The 22,671-nt window shown below is 37.4% G+C and overlaps 1 protein-coding gene across 2 annotated transcripts in view; it reads right to left on the reverse strand.

The window, feature by feature from the left end:
• The window catches only part of FMN1 (formin 1), a 353,923-nt gene that overhangs the window by 246,182 nt on the left and 85,070 nt on the right, over positions 1-22,671 (reverse strand). The gene's annotated exons all lie outside the window — the stretch shown is intronic.

A 22,671-nucleotide genomic window follows, 5' to 3' on the forward strand; every position in this document is an offset into this window, starting at 1 on the left:
TCACAATTCTCTAACATTTCCCCATTTCACTCAGTACAAAAGCCAATGTCAAACAATATCCTACAAACAACATTCTACATCAAAGGTTCCTTCATCTGTTTGTGCCAAGGACCCCTTTTGGCAGTTGGCAATGCCTGTGCACTCCTTCTCAGAATAATGGTTTTAAATTTATAAAATAAAATACAATAGATTTGACAAGTCAATTGTCAAAATGTTTTTAATTGTGATATAATAACATATGTACTTCTTTATTAACACATTAAATAACAAAATCTAGTGTCACGTATAATAACTAACATTATTTGTAAATGGTTATGAACATTTATTTTAAGATGTCTGCAACAGCCACAATATGATGTGATAACACCTATTATTTCTATTGCTGACAAGGTCATATCATAGGTTCTATTAAATTACCAAGGTTTGCTACCTACATTCATGATGGAAGAAAATGTTAAATTTCAATTAGATGTTATTAAAAATGTAAAATGACATTTTTCCCATCTAAATTAACAGACTCCTAAATTCTATCCATGGATCCCTTAGAGGTTCTTAGACCCCAGATAAAGAACCTCTGGCTCTACATTGCTTCTAGTGCCTGCTCTCCTAGCTATTTGCTTAACTGCTCTAGTTATGTAGATCACACCGCTCCCATTCTGCACTTAGAGCCCTTGCACTGGCTGTTCCCTTTTCCTACATTTCCTTATTTTTCCCTTTTCTTATTTCATTGTTCAAATGTCAACTTCTCAATGAACTCCACCCTAACTACCCTATGTAAAATGGCCACTAGCCCTGCTACCATAATCCCAATCCCCTGTGGCCTGCTTTTCTTTTCCATAGCTTTTGTCCCCATCTGATATACTATACAATTTATTTACTGTGTGCTATGGCTTGAACGTCCCCTCCAAAACTCATGTTAAAACTTAATCCCCAATGTGGCAGTACTGAGAGGTAGGAGGTCCTTTAAGAGGTGATTGGGTTATGAGGGCTCTGCCCTCATGAATGGATTAATTTATTCATGGATTCATGGGTTAATGGATTAATGGGTTACCATGGGAGGGGAACAGGTGGCTTTACAAGAAAAGAAAGAGAGACCTGACTTAACACGCTCAGACCCCTTGCCGTGTGATGCCCTGTGCAGCCTCAGGGCTCTGCAGAGAGTCCCCAGCAGGAAGAAGGTTCTCAACAGATGCAGCCCCTCAATCTGGGATTTCTCAGCCTCCATAACCGTAAGAAGTAAATATCTTTATGAATTACTCAGTTTCAGGGATCTATTATAAGCAGTAGAAAACAGACTGAGATGCTATGTTTCTTTATTGTCTCCTCGAGGCCAGAATATTTTTCTGCTTTGATACACTGATGTAATTGAAACACCCAGAAGAGCTTGGCCTGTAGGAGGTGCTTAAGCAATACTTCTTTAAAAAATATGCATTTCTAGTAAGATTATTTGCTGAGTGCCTATTATGTGAAATACTTCCTCTAAGCATAACTTCATATAAGAACACATTATAAGGTTTTATCCACTCATTATCACTGTATACACAATACTTATTTCTGTTCATTCCAAAGTGAATCCTCATTCAAGTTCTTAGAAATGTCCCTACCTATATTTATTCCAAAAGAAGTTGGCATGGCCCCCAGTGTGAGCTGACATGTCAGTTTAATGGTGCAAAATAGTGGTTCTGGAGCTAATTACCGGGGTCCAAATAGTATTGACTGCTCTTTGTATTAGCTTTGTAGTACAAGAAAAGTATAAAACTTCTCTGCTGCAATATCCTTATCAGTAAAATATGGATAATTACCTACTTCCTAGCATTATAGTAAGGATTAAAATTTAATTATTTAATCCATGTGCAGCAGTTCATTTCCAAGGGCTTGGCAGGTATAAAACACAATATTCATTATTGCTGTTATTATCAGTGAAACATGGAAATCCTCATAATGCAAGGAGCAGAGTATCCACTTGTACCATCTATGAGTGCCTAGTATCCTTTCTCTTAGAAAGGACGATTTAATTTAGAAAACATTTTTAAATTATAAATGCAATGTGAGCATACTATATAGAGTTTAGGAAACAAAGGAAAACCCACCCCCTCTGAGATAACCACTGTTAGAATTTTGCTGTATTTCCTTCTGTTCTTTTGTCTTACACATCGTTATCAAGGATTCATGTTTGATTTTAAAAATGACCTTGAGCCTTCAAGTAACTGATTTAGTTTTTGATCCTTGTTAAAAATTGTTAAATAAAATAAGTAAGACAGAAATTACACTCCTTTCTTGCTGACCTCCCACAGGCCAGTCCCAGAGTTCTAGAAGATCAGCTCACAACCCTGGCACAGAAGCTGGATGGTTCTCCAGGTACATTACAGCAGGACAGAACCTCTTTGTTCCTGGTAGAGATACCTACAGTTCCCACTCTCCTACACAGCCTCATGGCTTCAAACACCATACAGCTGATCTGAGTTTGGGTGAGGAGGGGAAAGAAGGCATGAGGGGATGGGGGAGAAAACACCAAATCTTCTCCAAGAGCCTATATAGGCTGGGCTGACTCCATAGGAGCAGGGGATGGGGGAGGCAGGGGTAGTTCTCCAAGCAGGCTCATACTTGAGGGAATTGGCTGTGTCCTTTGTAACCTTAGGCTGTGGTTATAACCACTGAAAACCAGGCAGCGAGCCATAGTGAAAGGAAATTCGCCATGCCCTGGGGAAAGATAAACAGTAATGACACTTTTGTAGAATGAGTCTGCCGCTTTCACTTGCTTTGGCACACAGAACTAACTCACTGAATGTCAGCTACAATCATGCATGTTATCCTTCCTGGATGAGACCCAGTAATCTATGTTTTTAACATGCTCACAGATGATTCAAATGTATTAGTTTTCAAAGTGTAAACTGGAACCGTGTTCTTCCTACTCTTGCTCACATACCCGCTAAGATTTTTCTAAAAAATAACGTGCATCTCGCACATAATTAAATTGACACCTAAAACTTCCCATTTTCATTCATTCTAAATAGTTGCATAGGACAAATTCTGAGGAATTTATGAATATTGATATCTAAAATAAAACTATTACATCACTCTCTTAAATGTAGCTAATGTAATCTAAGAACAGGGTGATTTGCGAGCCAGCATCATCCGTTTAAAAAGGTGTGAACAAATAAACTCTGCTTTAACATTCAGAAATTTTACATGGTTCCTTTTTATCCCTTAAAACATTTTCACAGAATTTATCCAAAAATCTCACAGTTTTATGCTTAAATGTCTTTTATACTATTAATCACCCTCTCATAATTTACATGGGATATAAATATAAACACAATTTGATTTTTAAAAATTTCCTCTCATCACAAGAATTGTAGTTTTAGGCTTCCTTCTGGACTCAGATATCATAATTTTTGTTAGGACCTAACCATGAAAACAACACATATTAAAATGTAATAATTATTAAACATAAAACAGGTTTTTTTATATTTTAATAAAGAAGGATCCCCAGATACCATTATTTTTGTAATTGTCCTTACTGTAACACCCTGGGGTTTTTTATACCTGAGCAACGCATCATAGCAAGATTTGAAATGGGTGAGACTTACGACTTTCCTTTGGAAATTGGATGAAACATCCATTTCAATTAAGAGTACTAATGGGAGCTAAGGATATGAAAAGTAATTTGCTCAAAATAAGCTGTACCGCTACTGTACTCCTTGAAAGGTCCTTCTGTGTCCCCCAGTTAAAAGACTGATCATCAAGCACCTTATGCCTGGGCACCATGTTAACAAGGCAGATTCATGGACCCCACTCCGGATACCTAAATTGAAACAGGCTCCCCAGATTGTTTCTTCCCCCCACTGAAGACTGAGAAAGACCAAAGTGGTGGATAAAACAAACACATAAAATATTAAACAATGTAAGATTTAAATAAGAATTCAACAACAATAATAAAAGAGCTATCACAGGCAGTATTTGATGGTCAAGGAATTTAGAAGAGGTCATGGGAAAGTGAGAGAGCCAAAGGCTTTATGAAGGAAGCAAAACGGGAACTGACAGCAAGGTGAGTAGAATTTAAAACATAAAGGAGCAGAGATAATAATTAACTTCCCGAGTTTGATAGGCATGAGATATTGATTTTGCTAGCTGGGATGGAGCAGTTGATGCTCTCAGAAAGTATGTGGCTCATCACAGAGACCCTGGTGGAATGATGGTAGATTATTTTGTTTGAGTGTTGCAAATATGATGACTACTTGTTGTTAAAAATTGATTACGGAGAAAATTGTTTTTTAAGTAAATCCGTTTTAGACAACTGGTTTTATGTGAGTTCATGTCAGGAAAATTGACCTAGAGCTGAATGTATATTTCAGCCTGGGGCAAATAAATGAGTTTAAATTCAAATTATCTCTATCTATTTTTTTAATAGCCCTGGCAATGGGTTTAGCAAGAAAAGAGGTATGAGCCATCACCTAAAATGAAACTAAGGTTATCTACTGATTTTTATTATCTCTGATCCTATTATCACTCCATATCATGAATAATACAGATTTTGAATATATATGTTCATAAGAAAACAGAAGTCATTGGTTGCCCCTATCATCTATCCTCTGGACTACTAATAAAACTCTTCCTACTTCCCCACAGCAGCTACTCCCCTCCCTCTGAGACTCAAATTCATCCTCAACAACCCTAGAGTCTTACAAAACCCACATCTTGTTTGGTTATTCCCCTGCCTAAAACCTTTCAATGGCTCCCCCGCCCCCACCATCATCTATAGACCAAGGTCCTCAGCATGGCACGCCATATAATCTCTCCCCAACAAGACCTGGTTTCATCCAAGTCTACAGGCATAACACCCTTGCATACCATTCCTTTGTCTCTTATTTATCAATCATAATTAACTAAAACAAGCACTACTCTGTCTTTCCTCTGCATGTTTGTTCTACCTGGCCTCCACCTGACTTACCCAGACTATTGTCTTCCAAGTCAGCTCAGGAGGCCTGTCCTAATTATGTAAGACTGATAACAGTCTTCTTTGTGTTCCACTATATGCTATTCATTCTTCTATAAGAGCACCTAGAATGTTTTATTGCACTTATTTTATATACTTGTATATGTTTCACCTCTCTACTACCCTACTCTTCATAATACCTACCTATCTTCCTGGGCCCCCCCTCAAAAAAAGAACCATCATGAGCTGCTAGAGGGCAAAGATCTTGTCCTACTCATCTTTCTGTTCCAAGCACCTATCACACCTAGCATTACATAATAGATGCTCAGTAAATATTTGCCAAATGAATGAAAATGTTATCTGTAATAGTGAAATTAATAACAGCATCAATGAATTAGACCCTAATAATGTGCTAGTTATTACTAAGTAAGAATTGGAGATGATCTAGGAGCATCCGTGACCCTGAGGTCGTAGCCATTTGCCTGCAACTTCTAAGATTACACCACAAGATAGAATATGTGTTCTAACAAAGTCAAAGGAAATCCCCTAGGAGTCATCCTAGCCATGCCATGCAGCTCAACACACAATAACGGCTTTTTATCAAAGTTCACTTGTACTTATCTTCAATGGTGATACACTGAAGAAGTCCTAACATTAAGAAAAAATAATTTCAGAGAATAGTACAGAGGACAGATCTGAAAACCATTTGGTTATTGTTTGTATTTTAACAAATCTAGTGCTCTACTGCAGAATCATTGTATACTTTGCTACTTAAAATACAGAAAATATCTCAATGGTTTCCCTTAATTTCCATTATCTTGAATTCACATGGTTGTTCTGGCTAAGAGTTTTCCTTATTTAAAATGATCAGAAAAATTGGCAAATTAAATTCAGCATTTCATTATGACCAGATAGAACTCATCTCAAGAACGTAGTTGATGTTTCCACACTAATAAATATAAATTGTAAATCACTAAATTGATTGAAGAAAATCACATGACTCACACGGTCATATATAAACATATCCATAATGCATTGGATTCAAACTACTTTTTGTGAAACCTAGATCTATAGTAAAGATTATTGACCAAAAATCTCCAACCAATATAACACTTAATTGGAAAATATTAGAAGGAAGTCTTTAAAATCAGGAATAACACAAGAATGTCTACTACTCACTACTTGTCCAGCTTTGTTTTGGAGGGCCTAGCCAGTAGAAAATGACTGGGAAAAAATAGTTGACAATTTATGTTTTATTTTCTAATGTTAACAACTTGATTTAAAAATGGGCAAAGGACTTGAATAGACATTTCTCCAAAGAAGACATACACATGGCAATAAACACATGAAAAGATGCTTAACATCATTAATCATTAGGGAAATATAAATCAAAACCAAAATGAGATACCACTTCATACCATTAAAATGGCTACTATTAAAAAAAAAAAAGCCAGAAAATAAGTGTTGGCAAGGATGTGGAAAAGTTAGAACTCTTGTGCACTGTGGGTAGAAATGCAAAACAGTGCAACCACTATGGAAAACAGTACAGAGTTTCCTCAAAAAATAAACAATAGGATTATCATATCATCCAGCAATTCCACTCCTAGGTATATATCCAAAAGAATTAAATGCAGAGTTTTAAAGAAATATTTGCACACATGTTCATAGCAGTATTAGTCACAATAGCTAAAACATGGAAGCAAGTGTCCAACAATAGATGAATGGATAAAGAAAATGGGGTAGGTACACTCAATGGAATGTGTTAGCCTTAAAAAGGAAGGAAATCCTATCACATGCTACAACATGGATGAACCTTGAGGACATTAAGCTAAGTGCAATAAGCTAGTCCAAAAAGACAAATACTGTATGATTCCACTTATATGAGGTATCTAAAGTAGTCAAATTCATAGGAATAGAAAGTAGAATGGTGATTGCCAGGGTCTGGGGGTATGAGAAAGTAGAAATTGTTTAATAGGTACAGTGTCAATTTTGCAAGATGAAAAAGTTCTGGAGAACCATCGTACAACACTGTGAATATACTTACACTACTGGACTATACAATTAAAAATGGTTAAGACAATAAATTTTATGCTATACATATTTTACTACAACAAAAAAATAAAATACAAATTATCATGATTTGTCTGCCTAAAAAAAAAAAAATTCAAATCTCTCAACTAAAAAACTAGTAGAGCCAATAAGAGTATAAAGTCAGAGTTTAAAGAAACATTAATTAAAATCAATTGCTTTGATACACCAACAAAACAATTGAAAAAATAGGGAAAAAAATCCCATTTATAATCCAGAAACAAATTTAAGTACACAAAAGCTATAAGAAGATAACTGCACAAGTTTCCTGGAGAGCATAAAAGAAATCCTGAAAAGCTGAAGAGATGAATTATGCTCCTGGATGGAAAAATTCAGTATCATAAAGTCCCCTCATAATAAATTTAATACAATTCTAATTGAAATTCCAATTTCATAGATCTTGAGAAACTGACTTTACAGTTCACATATAAGAGTATATGTGCATAAGTACTCAAACAAAATTTAGAGAAAAAAAAAGAAAAACAAATTGAGGTGATTTGATCAGATATTTAAATAACTTTAAAATTACATTAATACACAAAGATAGAGATTTGGCACAAGGTCTAGATAAATATATCAACAAAAAGTAATAAAGGGCCTGGAAATAGGTCAGCATGTAAAAGAATTTTATGTATGAGAGAGTTGGCACTCCATTGTCTATAGAGCAAGAATGAAGTATTTATTAAATGGTGTTGGGGCAAGCAGTTATCAATTTGGGAAAACCAAAGCTAATAATAGCAGATTACATTACTGTGGTTTCACAAAAAGCCAGCTAATGTGGTAAGCTTTTTAAATGCATTATTTCATTGAACACTGAAAATATATATACTTTTACAAATAAGGAACTTCAGGCACAAAAAGGAATTAACTTGCCCGGAATCGTGTAGCCAGTAGCTGCTGAAGCCTAAAATGTGATTCCATGACATCAAATTCCAGAACCCAAGCTCCCTAATCATTACAATACACAGGCACCCCTTAACGTATCCTTATCTATGCCACACACAAAAGCAAACACTCGGTGAAATAAAAATCTAAACATATATGTGTATTAGTTAAAATACAGACAGTCCCTGATTTAAAATGGTTTGACTTACGATTTTGACTTTACAGTGTGTGAAAATGATAGGCATTCAGAAGAAACTGTACTTCGAATTTTGAATTTTGATCTTTTCCTGAGCTAGCAATAGGTGATAGGCAGTATGATACTCTCGAGATGCTGGGCAGCGAGCCTCAGGACCCAATCAGCCACACGGTCACCAGGGTAAACCACTGATATGACTATTCTGTTTTTCACTTTCAGTATAGTTGTCAATAAATTAATGAGACATTCAATACTTTATTATAAAATAGGCTTTGTGTTAGATGATTTTGCCCAAGTGTAGGGTAATGTAAGTGTCCGGAGCATGTTTAAGGTAAGTAGGCTAAGTTATGATATTTGGTAGGTTAGGTGTATTAAATGCATTTTTGATATAGTATTTTCAACTTATGATGGGTTTATCAGAACATAGCCCCATTGTAAGTGGAGGAGCATCTGTATACAAATTGGTAAACTTTAGGTTGGAGGAGTCCTTGAGACCATAAATGATGACAACAAATCCAGAAAAGAGTTTACTACATAAAATATAAAACTTCTGTATAATGAAAGACACTATGAGGTAAAAGACATGGCAAGCTGGAGACTAAGACTGCATTATATACAATAAAAGAACTTACTTCCTTAATACGTAAAAGGCTCCTTCAAATCAGTAAGGAAAATAAAAACCCTAATAACCCAATTAACAAAAGGGCAAAGGACACCAGCAAGTAAGTCATGAAAGAAGAAATTCATATGGTCAATAAACACATGAAAAAGATGTCCAACCACCATGTAAGTTGACAAAGCAAATAGAATGTTATTGTAGAATTTAGGTCGTAGCTATCTACGCATTTTCAATGGGAAAAACTCTTTCAACTTTTACGTATATATGAAAATTTTTATAACAAAATGTTGAAAAAAAAATGTCCAACACTGCTTACATCAGAAAGATACAAATTAAAAACAATATTATATATTAGGTTGGCATAAATAAATATTGGTGAAGAGTAAGTAATGGGCACTCTTGTTTCAGTTTAGTATTAATAGGTTCAATTTTCTGAGAGGCCAATTGTATGGTATCTATCAGAGGTTAAAGTGGGCCAGGACTCTAACACAGCGGTTCTGCTTCAATACTATCAAAGTACTCACAGGTGTGCACAAAAATAGATGTACAAAATTTCATTACAGCATTATTTGTGACAGTAAAAGATTCTAAGTAATTACAAGGTCCATTAATAAAGGAATAGTTCATTAAGTTACTTGCTACTCTATTGAATACTATGCAGCCATTGGAAGATGAGGTAGAGTGAGAATGCTCTGCACGTACTGACACGGAAAGTTCTCCAATGCACAGTAGAAAAGAAGCTAATCTTAGAACAGTTGGATAGTATGACCCCATTTTTGTGGAAATAGTTTGTCTGATGTCACTGTGTCCATGCATGCACAAATGCATATAAAAGTGTCCTAAAAGCTAAATAAAAAAATGTTCACAGGGACCCCTTCAGAAAGGCAGAGGGATCAGGAGATACAGTGTGAACAATGATTTTTGCATTTTCCTCTACATATTTAGCATTGTTTGGATCATGTATAATGATTATGAGGGTTTTATTATTATTATCTGTCAGGCTGCTTCCTTCCTCTATCCTTCCTGAGAATTGGATGTGTCCTCTTCAGTCAGGATGAACGAAACAGTTTGGGAGAAAGAGGTGAATAGGAAATGGACTGAGAGAAAAAGGGGCTACATTACAAATGGAAAGAAAACGTAAACACTAGACTAGAAGTCAGAAGACCTAATCTCTAGTCCTGGTTCCACTACTAATTAGCAACTGTGATGACCTTTCTGACATTCATTTCTCCACCTGAACAAGGAGAGAGCTAAACCTAACCTTCTCCAAGGTTCCTTCCAGTTCAAAGAATACATGGATACTATAAATAATTAGGCTAGTGACTTGCCTCAAGATTTAAGTTTCCCAGCTGAAATGTCAAAATCATTGATTTAAATAGTTTATGAAAACTATCAGCATGTGGCCACTAAAAATGGTTATTATAAAGACTGAAAAAATATGGAAAATATTCATACAAGAAGAGGGAACTCAATAAAAATACTAGGCTCAGCATGGTCACAACCATGCAAAACACACATGCATGGGGCCAGGCACCATGGCTCACACCTGTAATCCTAGCACTTTGGGAGGTTTAGGTGGGAGGATTGCTTGAGGTCAGGAGTTTGAGAACAACCTGAGCAACACAGCGAGACCCCATCTCTGCAAAAAAACTAAAAAATTAGCCAGGCACAGTGGTACATGTCTGTAGTCCCAACTGCTCAGAAGGTTGAGGCAGGAGGATCCCTTGAGCCCAGGAGTTTGAGGTTGCAGTGAGCTATGATGATGCCATTGCACTCTAGCCTGGGTGACAGAGCGAGACACTGTCTCAAATTAAAAAAAAAAAAAAAAATACCCATGCACAGAATCAAGGACTAAAATAAACCTTCCAAAAGAAGGTAGTTTACTTCACCCATATGATGTTTTTTTTCTGACACCAACCAATTCTCCAGTATCAACACCAATTCTCTGACATCAACTGGTATGTCCTACAATTTAATTGAATTCTGACACTAGCTACCCAAAATTGGCATCAGACTCCGCAGATTTAAGGGCCAGTCCCACAAGACCACTCTCATTTCAGATGCCAGTCACAAGTACTGGGTGCCCGGATTATCCAGACCTCTGTCCAGTTTGGCTACAAATTTGGGGGTTCTCACAATACTCCCCATCTTGAGTTTGATAGTTTTCTAGAAAGACTCAAAGAACTCGGGGAAATGCTATACTTATTATTATAACTCATTATAAAGGATACAAATGGACAGACAGAAGAAGAGGTACATAGAGCAAGGTCCAAAAGGGTCCCCAGCACAGGAGCCTCTGCTCCTATGGAGTCAAGGTACACCACTATTCTAGCATGTGGATATGTTTGCTACTCAGAAGGTCTCCAAATCCCATCATTCAGAGGTATTTAATGGAGATTTCATTATGTAGGCATGATTGATGAAATCACTGGACATTGGTGGAAAAACTCAATTTCTAGTCCCTCTCCCTTCTTACCCCAGGAGTGGGGGGGTGGTACTGAACATTACAGTCCTCTAATCAAAGCTTGGACTTGCTGGTGACCAACTCCCTCCTGAGAGTCATTCATTACCATAAACTTAAGTACGGTTGAAATGAGCTCATTAAGAATAACAAAAGATGCTCCTACTACTCTTCTCACTCAGGAAATTCAAAAGGTTTTAGGAGCTCTGTGCCTGGAAACAGGGGACAGAGACCAAATATATGTTTCCCATTATACCAGTCAAATATATATTATTTCCTATTATACTGTACCATCTTATCAATATGCTCTTTAAAAATACTTCTATAAGATCTTTTCAATTAAAAGGTTATTTTTTTTCCATCTAAAGTTTCTTGTATTTATTAAGTCCTCGACTATGGCTATGACAGCAATTCATCTTTATGTGGGTTTCCATCAAGTAAAGGTGCCTTTCCCAAAAAAATCACAAAAAGTAAAAACACCTTTTAAGATTTAAAAAAATCATTCCTATAAGAAAGGTAAGACATCCAAACCCATACTATTTCATACTGGGTAGAAAGAGCAATCTGCTTTATCAAATCCAGTTACCCTTTCCCTCCTCTTCCACCCGAGAAGATTACAGCAGAGCAGACAGAAGAAAGAGAACTAAACACTTTGCAGACAGCAAAGAGGAGGTAAAGAAGTTAGGGATCCTACCATGAGGCAGACATAATGCCAATTACGGCTTCTGGAAAATGCAGGCTGCAATTGTTTCTTATGGTTTTTAGTGAAAACTTTTATGTCTCAGTTATTAAAACTCTATATTGCTTGATTTTGTATAGAATAGTTTTAGCTATTTGTATTTTATATGGAAATACACAGAGTTGAGCATAACCAAGAGGCATACTCTAGTAGATTATCACGACTGATTGTAGAGTTATAGTCACTAAAATGGCTGGTACAGGTCATTAAGTCAAACTTTTACAAGGTTAGAAAAGGTTAGAGAACAGTGGAACAGAATAGAGTCCAGTGGGGGAAGGTGGATTTTTCAATAAATAATTCTGGGTAGTTTGGGTATGGACAAAAAAAGACTTGACTTCACTTCAACTCATAGGTAAAAATCAATGCCCAGTATATCGTAGGTCTAAATGATAAATGAAAAGTGCTGATACTTTTTTCAAGATAATTTAGAAGAATATTTTTATGACTGGGTTAGGAAAAGATTACTTTAAGAAGGCTCAAAATGCCTTCACCATAAGGACAAGATGCATCAGAGTAAAACCAAAAATTTCTATTCATCAAATGGTACCATTAAGAGAGTGAAAAGGCAACCCTTTTTGACAAAAAAGGAAAAGACAAGTGAAAAGACAAAATAAGTCAATTTACATTAACTTCAAAAGAAGATGAAACTAATCTATAATGTTAGAAGTCAGGATAGGTGGTTTCCTTTGAGGAAAAAGGAAATTGTAGTGATCAGAAGGAGACGAGAAAGGGGGCTTCCCTTGTGCCAAAAATGCACTATGTCTTGATCTGCATGGTTGTTACATGGGTGTATTCGCTTTGTTATAATTAATAGATCTGTACATTTACAGCTCACACAATTTTCTATGAGTGTTATACTTCAATAAAAACTTGCATTAAAGAGGTCACTTGTGATGCAGTTGAACTTCGTATATCTCATTTTATCTTTACAATAAGTATTTAAAATTATCATTACCCTCATTTTTGCAAAGATACAGACACAGAGATTAAATATCTTGTCCCAAGTCACAGCTAGCACACGACACAGGCAAGTTTCAAACTCAAGTCTAGTTGACGCTCAAACCCAAGAAACCCACAGTAAAGATCATGCCAGACTTAACACCTCCCCAGGATTCTCCTGGTTCTGTTTTCCTTTCCCTTCTACGTTCTCATCACGTGTTCTCACCCCTTCATGCAGTGCTTCCCTTTATCTGGAAGGAGACTGCTTCAGTTTACATATTGAAACTCTGGGTTTAGATATTTTTCAGAAATAGAGCGATTTGTTCTTTTTACAGAAGAAAAAATTATTATTTCCAATATCCCAGCTGCCTTCTATGGAGAGGGGATCCAAAGGAGCGTGCTGTCCTCTGCTTGCTGAGCTACTCCATGGCTGAAAGCCCATGAAAGCGAGACTGAGAGGAAGGAACTAAACCACAAATGCAAAGGTATTGTGGGGCTAGCGGCAGAGGAAGCCAAAGCCAGGACGCTGGAGAGGCTGCTGGGTGGAAGATCCAGAGAAAGAACACTGGAAAGAACACTCGGTGGCTGGCAACAGAGGAAGGTTTGGCAGGGAGAAGAAAAACAGGGCCACCTGGATAGAAGTTTTGAGAAAGAAGACTATTGAAAGGAGATGTTTGTAAAAATGCAGCATAGGACATGGCATATAAACCTCATTCTAATCTTCCCTAAAAGGCCTCAAACTAGACTGAATGTGCTGGTTTTATATTCTCTCAGACACAATGAAACTACTGAAACTACTATAATAAAAATGTTTGTTGAGGTACCTGCTAATATCAAGTGCATGTATGCCATACAGATTACCACACAGACTGTGGCTCAGCTAATGTTAACTGAATGGGCCTCACCTGAGCTTTGCAAGAATGCACAGACTAGAAGCACATTTATTTGCTTTAAGTTGCTTGGATGAGCTTCCATAGTATAAAAAATAGCATTAAATTCCCTTCTTTGATTTTTATATGAGGGATCAAAAAAGCAGCATGAAATGCCCAATTTCTGCAAACATGTCCAGTGAGCCAATATGGCCTTCAGATGGTCTTCTTTATTATTCAGACTGACTCATTTCAGGTCCCATAATTTGTTTTAATAACCAGCATATTTATTGATAAATCATGGTTGTATACATTTATGGAGTACACTAGGATATTTTGATATATGTATACAATGTGGCATGATTGAATCAAGCTAATGAACATTCATCAGTGCACTTACCTATCATTTTTTGTGGTGAGACATTTGAAATTCTTAGTTATTTTGAAATATAGAATGCATTATTATTGACTATAGTCACCCTGCTGTGTAATAGATCTCAAAACCTATTGCTCCTGTCTATCTGGAATTTTGTGCTCTTTTATCATCAACGCCCCATCCCCTCTGCTCCACACCCCAACCCCAGCCTCTGATAACCATCATTCTACTCTCCACTTCTGTGAGTTCAACTTTATTAGATTCCACATATGAGATCATATAGTCTTTTTGTCTTTCGTGCCTGGCTTATTTCAGTTAGCATCATGTCCTCCAGATTTACCAAGTTACTGCAAATGACAGGATTTCCTCCTTCTTAAAGGTTGAGTAGTAATCTGTTGTGTGTATAATATATATCACATTTTCTTTATCCATTCATCTGTTGGTGGATACTTAGGTTAATTTAATGTCTTGGCTCTTGTGAATAATGCTGCAATGAACAGAAGTACAGATACTGATTTCAGGGTCCACATATTGATTTCAGTACCTTTGGATATATACCCAGAAGTGGGGTTACTGGGTCACATGGTAGTTCTATTTTTAGTCTTTTGAGGAATCACCATGCCATTTTCCATAAAGGCTGCACTAACTTACATTCCCACCAAAAAAGCTCCTATTCCCATGTGTTTTCCTTGTTGGATCCTTAAATACTGGTATGTTGGCAGAGAAAAAATCCACTCTCCACCCCCCTCCCCAACTTGGGGCTGTTATTCTCTCCAAATTGTAATTTCAACTCATTAATTATGTGTATCTTTCAGCAAATTGTAACCTTACTGGCTGTCACCTATAAAAGAATAAGATGAACTAAAATGATCTAAGATGCTTGTAGCACTAAGTTTTTAATATTCTGAGATTCTATATTTTAATCTCTTGCTTCTACTCCCCTGAGCCAAATATTTCTTTGAACACAGTATGTGACTTCTGAGTCTCTGGTCCATACGTTAGAATTCTCTCTCCTAAAAGTCAAGCTTTAACTCCTATTTATGTTAAGGAAGTCAATTTCCTTTTCCACAGCTCCCAGCTCTATAATAAGTTGAAGCTTAGCACATTCATTTCACCTCCAGTTTTCTGGTATACCTCTCTTCCTATACCCACAAAATGCAAGACTTTCCTGGTCTTTAGTCTGTGTAGCTTCACAGACTACCACAATTTCTAGACTATCACAATCATCCCATGCAAGTGATGGTAGCATGCCACAAAGGCCTATGAAATACATATACAATGAACAAACCTACTGCCCAAAGTATGAAAGAAGACACAGGATCATTTGTTTGGACACATGCCTTTAAAGGAAAATCCATTCGTGGCTAATGCAGCCTGTTAGCAATGAATGGAGAAATTAAAACTCAATTTACAGTAGGCTAATAAAATATCTCAAGATATATAGAGTTCTTCCAGGCTGGTAAAGCAAGGATGTCTGACTCACCAGGAACGGTGGCAAGCAGCTCTGTCACTTTATAATGAGGGGAACCCAAATTAGAAACAAACTAGAAAGTAGGCGGATCTTTACTAAGTTGAGCAATGGGTTATTTGTCTATTTGATCCAAAATGCTCTAAATAAAGACATTCCCAAACTACTCTAAGGCTCTTTTATCTTAAGGGTGGTGAGAGTAAGTCCCGGGAGATGCCACACGTACTGACAGTTTGCTTACCCTCGGTAACCACAATGCCCTGTGCCACATTCTCTTTTCTTTTCTTTTTTTTTTTTTTTTTTTGAGACAGAGTCTCACTCTGTTGCCCAGGCTAGAGTGAGTGCCGTGGCATCAGCCTAGCTCACAGCAACCTCAAACTCCTGAGCTCAAGCGATCCTCCTGTCTCAGCCTCCCGAGTAGCTGGGACTACAGGCATGCGCCACCATGCCCGGCTAATTTTTTCTATATATATTTTTAGCTGTCCATATAATTTCTTTCTATTTTTAGTAGAGGTGGGGTCTCGCTCTTGCTCAGGCTGGTCTCGAACTCCTGAGCTCAAACGATCCGCCCACCTCGGCCTCCCAGAGTGCTAGGATTACAGGCGTGAGCCACCGCGCCCGGCCCACATTCTCTTTTCTACAAAAGCCACGGTCCTCACACTCAGCAGGGCGGTACATACGCCATTTCCCCACCCCCGGCCAGCTCTGAGGTGCTGCAAGTGGAGAGAAAGGGTTTTCCAGAAACCAAATATGCACAGTTCATTTCAGAAAACATTAATGCCTTTTTACATACTTATTTCTTCTTTGTCTGTGGGTAATTAAATCACTGACAATTCCCCAAGTGGTACCATTTTAATTCCACAAACATGAATCTCATTTCTTCTCAAGATCTTGAAACGTACATCATGACTATATATTTTTTAAATTTCTTAATAAATAATGAGAAATTTCAAGCAGTCCATCATACTAAGCGGGAGATGGACAGGAAAGGAAGCCCAGCTTTGGGCTAAGTGTTTAGAACAGAGGTTTTTCATCTGAACCTGGGGGTGTCTGCAGATGGCTGTGGGGTAGGGGAGAACGGTTTAAAATACATGCTAAAAAATGCATTGTTTTCTTCCGTAGCTTTGTCATTATTAGGCTTTTAAAGGAGTCTCAAAATAAGGATCACAAACCACAGTAAAACTGAGGGGAGGGACTACTGAGGTCAGTCAGTCCAAATGTGTCCTTCACTCAGTCAAGCTCTGGCATTGGAGGGGTGGGGCGGAAATCATCTATGGCAAAGCTGGTGGTATGCTTGAGTCACTACATTCCTTTTTTTTTTTAATTTCAACATATTTGGATGGCATAAGTGCAATTTTTTGTTATATGGATATATTGTGTGGCAGTGAGGTCTGAGCTTTTAGTGTGCCCATCCCCCAAATGGTGTACATTGTGCCCAACAGGTAATTTTTCATCCCTCGCCCACCTCCCACCTTTGGAGTCTCCAGTGACTATTATTTCACTCTGTATTCAGTTACTACATTCTTAGGAACACATTAGACTTCTAGGAAAATAAACAAATCACAAGAAAAAAGATTCATATTGTACTTGTTTTAAAAAATACGCCTGGGAATATGTTTAGAAAAAATATGTAAGATATATACATATACATAAACAAACATTTACATATAAATATTATATATTTAATTTACTGAATGTCATAAAAAACTTTGAATAGTTTTATATGTTCCTAGTGAAAATACTATGCATTCTCATTTCCACCTCACATTAACTTATAAATTAATGCCATTCCAATAAAAATTCCAAAGGTATCCTTTTGAAACTCAGCTACGTAGACTAAGTTTTTCTAGAAGAATGAATATATGAGGAAATACAAAAACTTTTTTGTGCAAAAGTAATTGAACTGCCAAAATTTCTGAGCTGTATTATAATGCTACAATAATTAAGATACTGGTATAATATAGAAACCTATCAAAGAAAATAGAAAGCCCCAAACAGTCGTGAACTTAGTATAGCAAGGGAATATTTATTGCTATAAAGTTAATTAGCAATTTAGGAAAAAAGTTGTATTTGATCTCTACCTTCGGGCTATGTACCAAATTATTTACATGAAATGGAAGGAAGGAAGGAGAGAAGCAAAGGAGAAGAAACCACTTAACTATGAAAATATAGGTAATCTTGGATCAAGGAAAGTCTTTTAAGCCAAAAGAAAAATGTTACATGATAAAAAAGATAGATTTGACTATATAAATATTTTAAACTTCTACAGATCAGAAAACACAGTAAATAAAATTAAAAGCAAATGATAAAAAGGGAAAATATTTAACAGTTTCAAAGCGTACTAATTTTTTATGTAAAGATATCTAGTAAGAAAAAACAACTGTGGCAATTTGGTAATATGCATTAAAAACCTCAAAAAGGTATATACTATTATATCCAGCAATTCTACCAATAAGAATTTATCCTGATTTATTAAAGATAAAAATATATTCATGAACAAATACATTTACAGTAGTTATTTATAAAACATTATTTATAACTTTTGAAACCTAAATTTCTATAAATATCATTGATAATATTTAGTAAAAATCATTTAAAGTGTTCAAATAAGAAAAGCAATTTGTAATATGATCCAAATTTTATTTTTTAGTATTAAATTAATGTAGGCCTACCATATTTCAAAATGTTTACAATGGTTTCTCTGAAATAGAACCATAAAGTTTCTTTTGCTTTATGATTTTCCTGGATATTTCCAAATTTTATTTTATAATATAGGGAAACATTTAAAAACTTAGGGAAGATTTTCTGAGATCAGTAAACAAACCCTCCACATTACGGCGAAGTAGGTATCCCAAGAGCAAGACTCTGAATGATAGACATATTTTCTATGAACTGATGAGAGTAGAACATATAACCCTCCCACAGTATGATAAAAAGTAGGAGTTTCTCTTCATGCCCTTGTACTAAAAACCTGTGTTATGAGATATAACAAGGAAAGCAAGTGTGTGAGCATTCATCTCCATGAAAGTTTTATTTTTATTTATTTACTTTTTTAGAGAACGGGTCTCACTCTGTCACCCAGGCTGGAATGCAGTGGTGCAATCATAGCTCACTGCAGCCTCTAAACTCCTGAGCTCTAGCAATCCTCCTGCCTCGGCCTCCCGAGTCTGAGATGATAGGTGTGTGACACTGTGCCCAGGCCGGCTTTAGAAGCTTCTCCACGTGGGGCCTGCTGACTGCTCATCATTGGCAGTGCAACTGTGCTGGGGATATTCTACTTGCCTCTTGCGGTCCACTCTCTCCTGTCTGCACCCTCTTCTGGGACCCATTAGCTAGCCTGAAGAGATAGCCTATAGTGGCTCCTAGTCCTCTGACTTCTCTTCGAGTATGGCCAATGGGAACGATGGCGGGAGACTAGAGAGTAGGAGGAGTAGTCGGGCTGTGTCTGCACTGGCTCCCAGCCTGGCATGTCCCCAAGGATTGGCCACGTCTTTCTACTGAGGGCCACAGGTCTTGTCCAGTAGCCCTCTCCATGCCACTCAGCTTCCCTCTGAAGTTCTTAGTTTCCTGGATAGCTAACTCCTACCTTTGCCCCTTCAGGTCTAGAGGTGGTAAAAGTTTCTCATTGTTACTGGCCCCAGAGCAGTGCTCTATCTCTCATTGCATATCCTGAACCCTGCCCACACCTTTGTGAATAAGAAACTCTCCTCAAATCACCCAATTAGAGTGTCACCTGACTCCTGACAAGACCCTGGTTCATACAGTAATATATGTATTCATCCTAGAGAAAGTAAAATTTAAGTATATTTGCACTAAACAAAGCAAAAGGAAAAAAGTGATCTCATGTGTTTTAGAAAAATTTTTCATTCGAGTTTGTGATAAATAGAAGTTTAGCCCTATGCCACCTCTATGCTTCAACTACCTAGAACATCCTAATGCTTTCCAGTCAATTTTTTTTTTTTTTTTTAAGATTTTGGGCGAATTACTAACTCTTATATAACTTTGCTACATAGTATAGGATAGTGTATTTAGAAGTGAAATAGAGGGAATACTGGTTATCCTATCAGGCAAATCACTTTTGCCACACATCCAATTTAAAGGTAGACATTTTCCTCCTAGGTTCACCTGGTGTCTTATCACAAAACACCTTTTCACTTTGTTCAAGGATTGGGTTTTACATTAACCTCAAGTCTCATTTGCTGCTCAGGTTTACTGGATCCAAATGTGTTTGGTATACAGTATAGAAAAGATAGCATGAACTCACCATGAGTTTATTAACCATTTAAGGATCTGAGGAGCCCACTTAAAAAAGCAAAGTCTAGGAAAAAAAAAAAAAAAAAAAAAGCAAGGCCATCCCACATGTTTGTTTCAATACCAAGGTCCTATTTTCAGAAGACAAAGAATTCTGAGAGCAGCATAGAGTTTGTCACTCAGATTATCCCAACCTCATCGCAAGAATGAGGGGAATGAAATGATCTCTTTCCTCAAAATTATTGTGAGGCATTCTAATCACAAGGCAGAATCACACTGATAATGTAAGAAAGCACAGCACAAGAGATGGGGCAAAATGATTCTATTTCATTTGAGCAGAGCAATTCAGGCACAGCAGTAAATTAGCACCATGAGCCCCCAGCCCCACCCAGCAGGAGAGCTGGGCTCCAGCACCTGCAGCAGTCCTTCCAGGGCCAGCTCTGGAGGCTGCTGGTGCTTCTCACAGCAGGCACATCACTAAGGCTCCAAGAGCTCACAGACGGGCCAGGCCCTTGATGGTGGGCACAGTTTCATCGGAATGACATCAAGGCATCAGCTTCCAAGGGAGGTAGTAGTCACAGTGTCAGTAGCTACACATGATGCCGGAGGCTTTGGGAGTAGTGAGAGAGCGCCATGTTGGCAGTGAGCACCAGCCATAGTAGTGAGCTACCCTCACACAGCTGAGAGGACTCCAAAGCCATAGTTTAAAGGGGCAGCTTCTTTTATATTAGCTCCCTTCCTTTTCATCTTAAACAAAAGTGAATTTACAGTATTAAGTGATTTCTTAAGCCCTGAGAAAGAGTATTGAATGGTAAGTTCTGAGCAGAAAGAAATCAGAGCAATGGCAAGTCCAACACAGCTGAGGGCAGCACAAGGACAGTGGGGGCTCATGACAAAAGCCACCATCTTTTCCCCAGCTCTGCTGAGGACTGGGCTTGGTTGTCAACAGTACAGAACTCCAACAGCATACATGAAACAGGAGCACTAGAGACTTAACCTCCCCTTTCACCAAGTTAACGTATAATACACTCCAGAAAAAATGAAGAGCATGGAAGATGTAAAAGTACAAGACTTGGAATACCTGGAGCTATCTTGAATCTAGTTTTCATCTCTGTGCTCCCTTATAGAGTGACAAATTTTGTATATTTCCCTAAGGGAGGAGAAACCAATGGAAACACCACAAAATGTGTTCAATTATAAACCAAATGCTTATAAGACTCCAGTTTTCTGAATAACAGAGTTTAAGAAAATTACAGGGAAAACATTAACTTTCTCAATATTAGCAATAAATGGTGAGGCAACCATATACCAGTATCCAGTAATGGGCTAAAAAATAAGTTTCCTGTGCGCATAGAGTATCTGATTTTTCTTTAGAACTCTCCCCACCTTCCCCTCAAAGTATATCAGCAGATTAATGAGCATCTAAAAGGCTTGCAAGGAGCTGGGCACTAAACCTGGGAGTACAGTAGTACAGCACGAGGAGCCACCGGAGGGAGCTGGCTGAGGACCCACAGGCCTCCACATGATGGCCCCTCTCTCACTGTGTAAGGCTGATGGCAGAGCCCGCCCAATAGAACTGTCCTTATTAGCCCCTTCCTTCCTCCTCTTTCCCCCATCTCATCTAAGACTTCAAGTAGCTCTGAGCATACATTTTATTATATTAAAAAAGACTTGATTATGATGCTCCTCTGAGCCTATGAAAATGAAGAGTACAGAAAGCAAAGACCAAGGAATATCTATAGAGGTATAAACCACCCCCAAAATATTACTTGAGGTGGATTCAGAAACCATTTATGACATTTATTTCCTTCTCTGCTCAGCAAATGCCCATTATCACAAGGAAGATTGCCACGATACACTGGTAAGGACAAGACTAAAATCACCAATATTTAGGAATAAGGGTTGGGCATGGTGGCTCACACCTATAATCCTAGCACTTTGGGAGATCAAGGCGGGAGAATCACTTGAGGCCAGGAGTTCAAGACCAGCCTGAGCAACACAGCAAGACCCGTCTCTACAAAATTTTTTTTAAAAAAATTAGCCGGGCATGGTGGCACACACCTGTAGTCTTAACTACTTGGGGGCTGAGGCAGGAGGATCACTTGAGTCCAGAAGTTTGAGGCTGCAGTGAGTTATGATCACATCACTGCACTCCAGTTTGGGTGACAGAATGAAACCTTGTCTCAAACAAATAAAATAGGAATAAAAACCCACAGGATCCTGCTTTTCTATTAAAGCAAACTTTAGTACTTTTAACTCATACTGTGCCAGATCACGAAAAAAATAACTCAGCATGCGGTTTGATATTGCAACTACAAGCATTCCAATTTTGGAAAATCAAATATGGACAAGAAGACTGAAATAGCTATATATATTTTCATTAAGGATATGAGAGTTTTCACTCTACAAGTCAAACATTGTAGAAAAAAATGCTCTGAAGTAACTAACATCTTGAGAAAGTCATAAATTATAAATTACAATTGTGTAAATGGAGGACAGAAATGATCCCAAGATTCACCTGCCAACATGTTCTCAATCACTGGAGTAATTTAATGATATGACAGAAGAACCTGGTGAACCACCCAAACTTTGACTCATTCATGTCTACCAATGAACAGGAATGGAAAGAAGTATTTTTCTATAACCAAATAGATAGACCTCATTATACACACATACCTAAGAAAACAAAATATAAGCCACGTATAGATAATCTCCAAATATCAGGAAGAAGGCAAAGAGGTTTCAGAGATACATACATACACATTCAATTTAGATACACCTGTCCTCAAATCCTTTAGTATTTTTTAAAATTTTGCATGAAATTTTCACTTAAAGAGTAACAAC

Source organism: Eulemur rufifrons, chromosome 2 (assembly GCF_041146395.1).
Source record: "Eulemur rufifrons isolate Redbay chromosome 2, OSU_ERuf_1, whole genome shotgun sequence".
Lineage (NCBI taxonomy): Eukaryota > Metazoa > Chordata > Mammalia > Primates > Lemuridae > Eulemur > Eulemur rufifrons.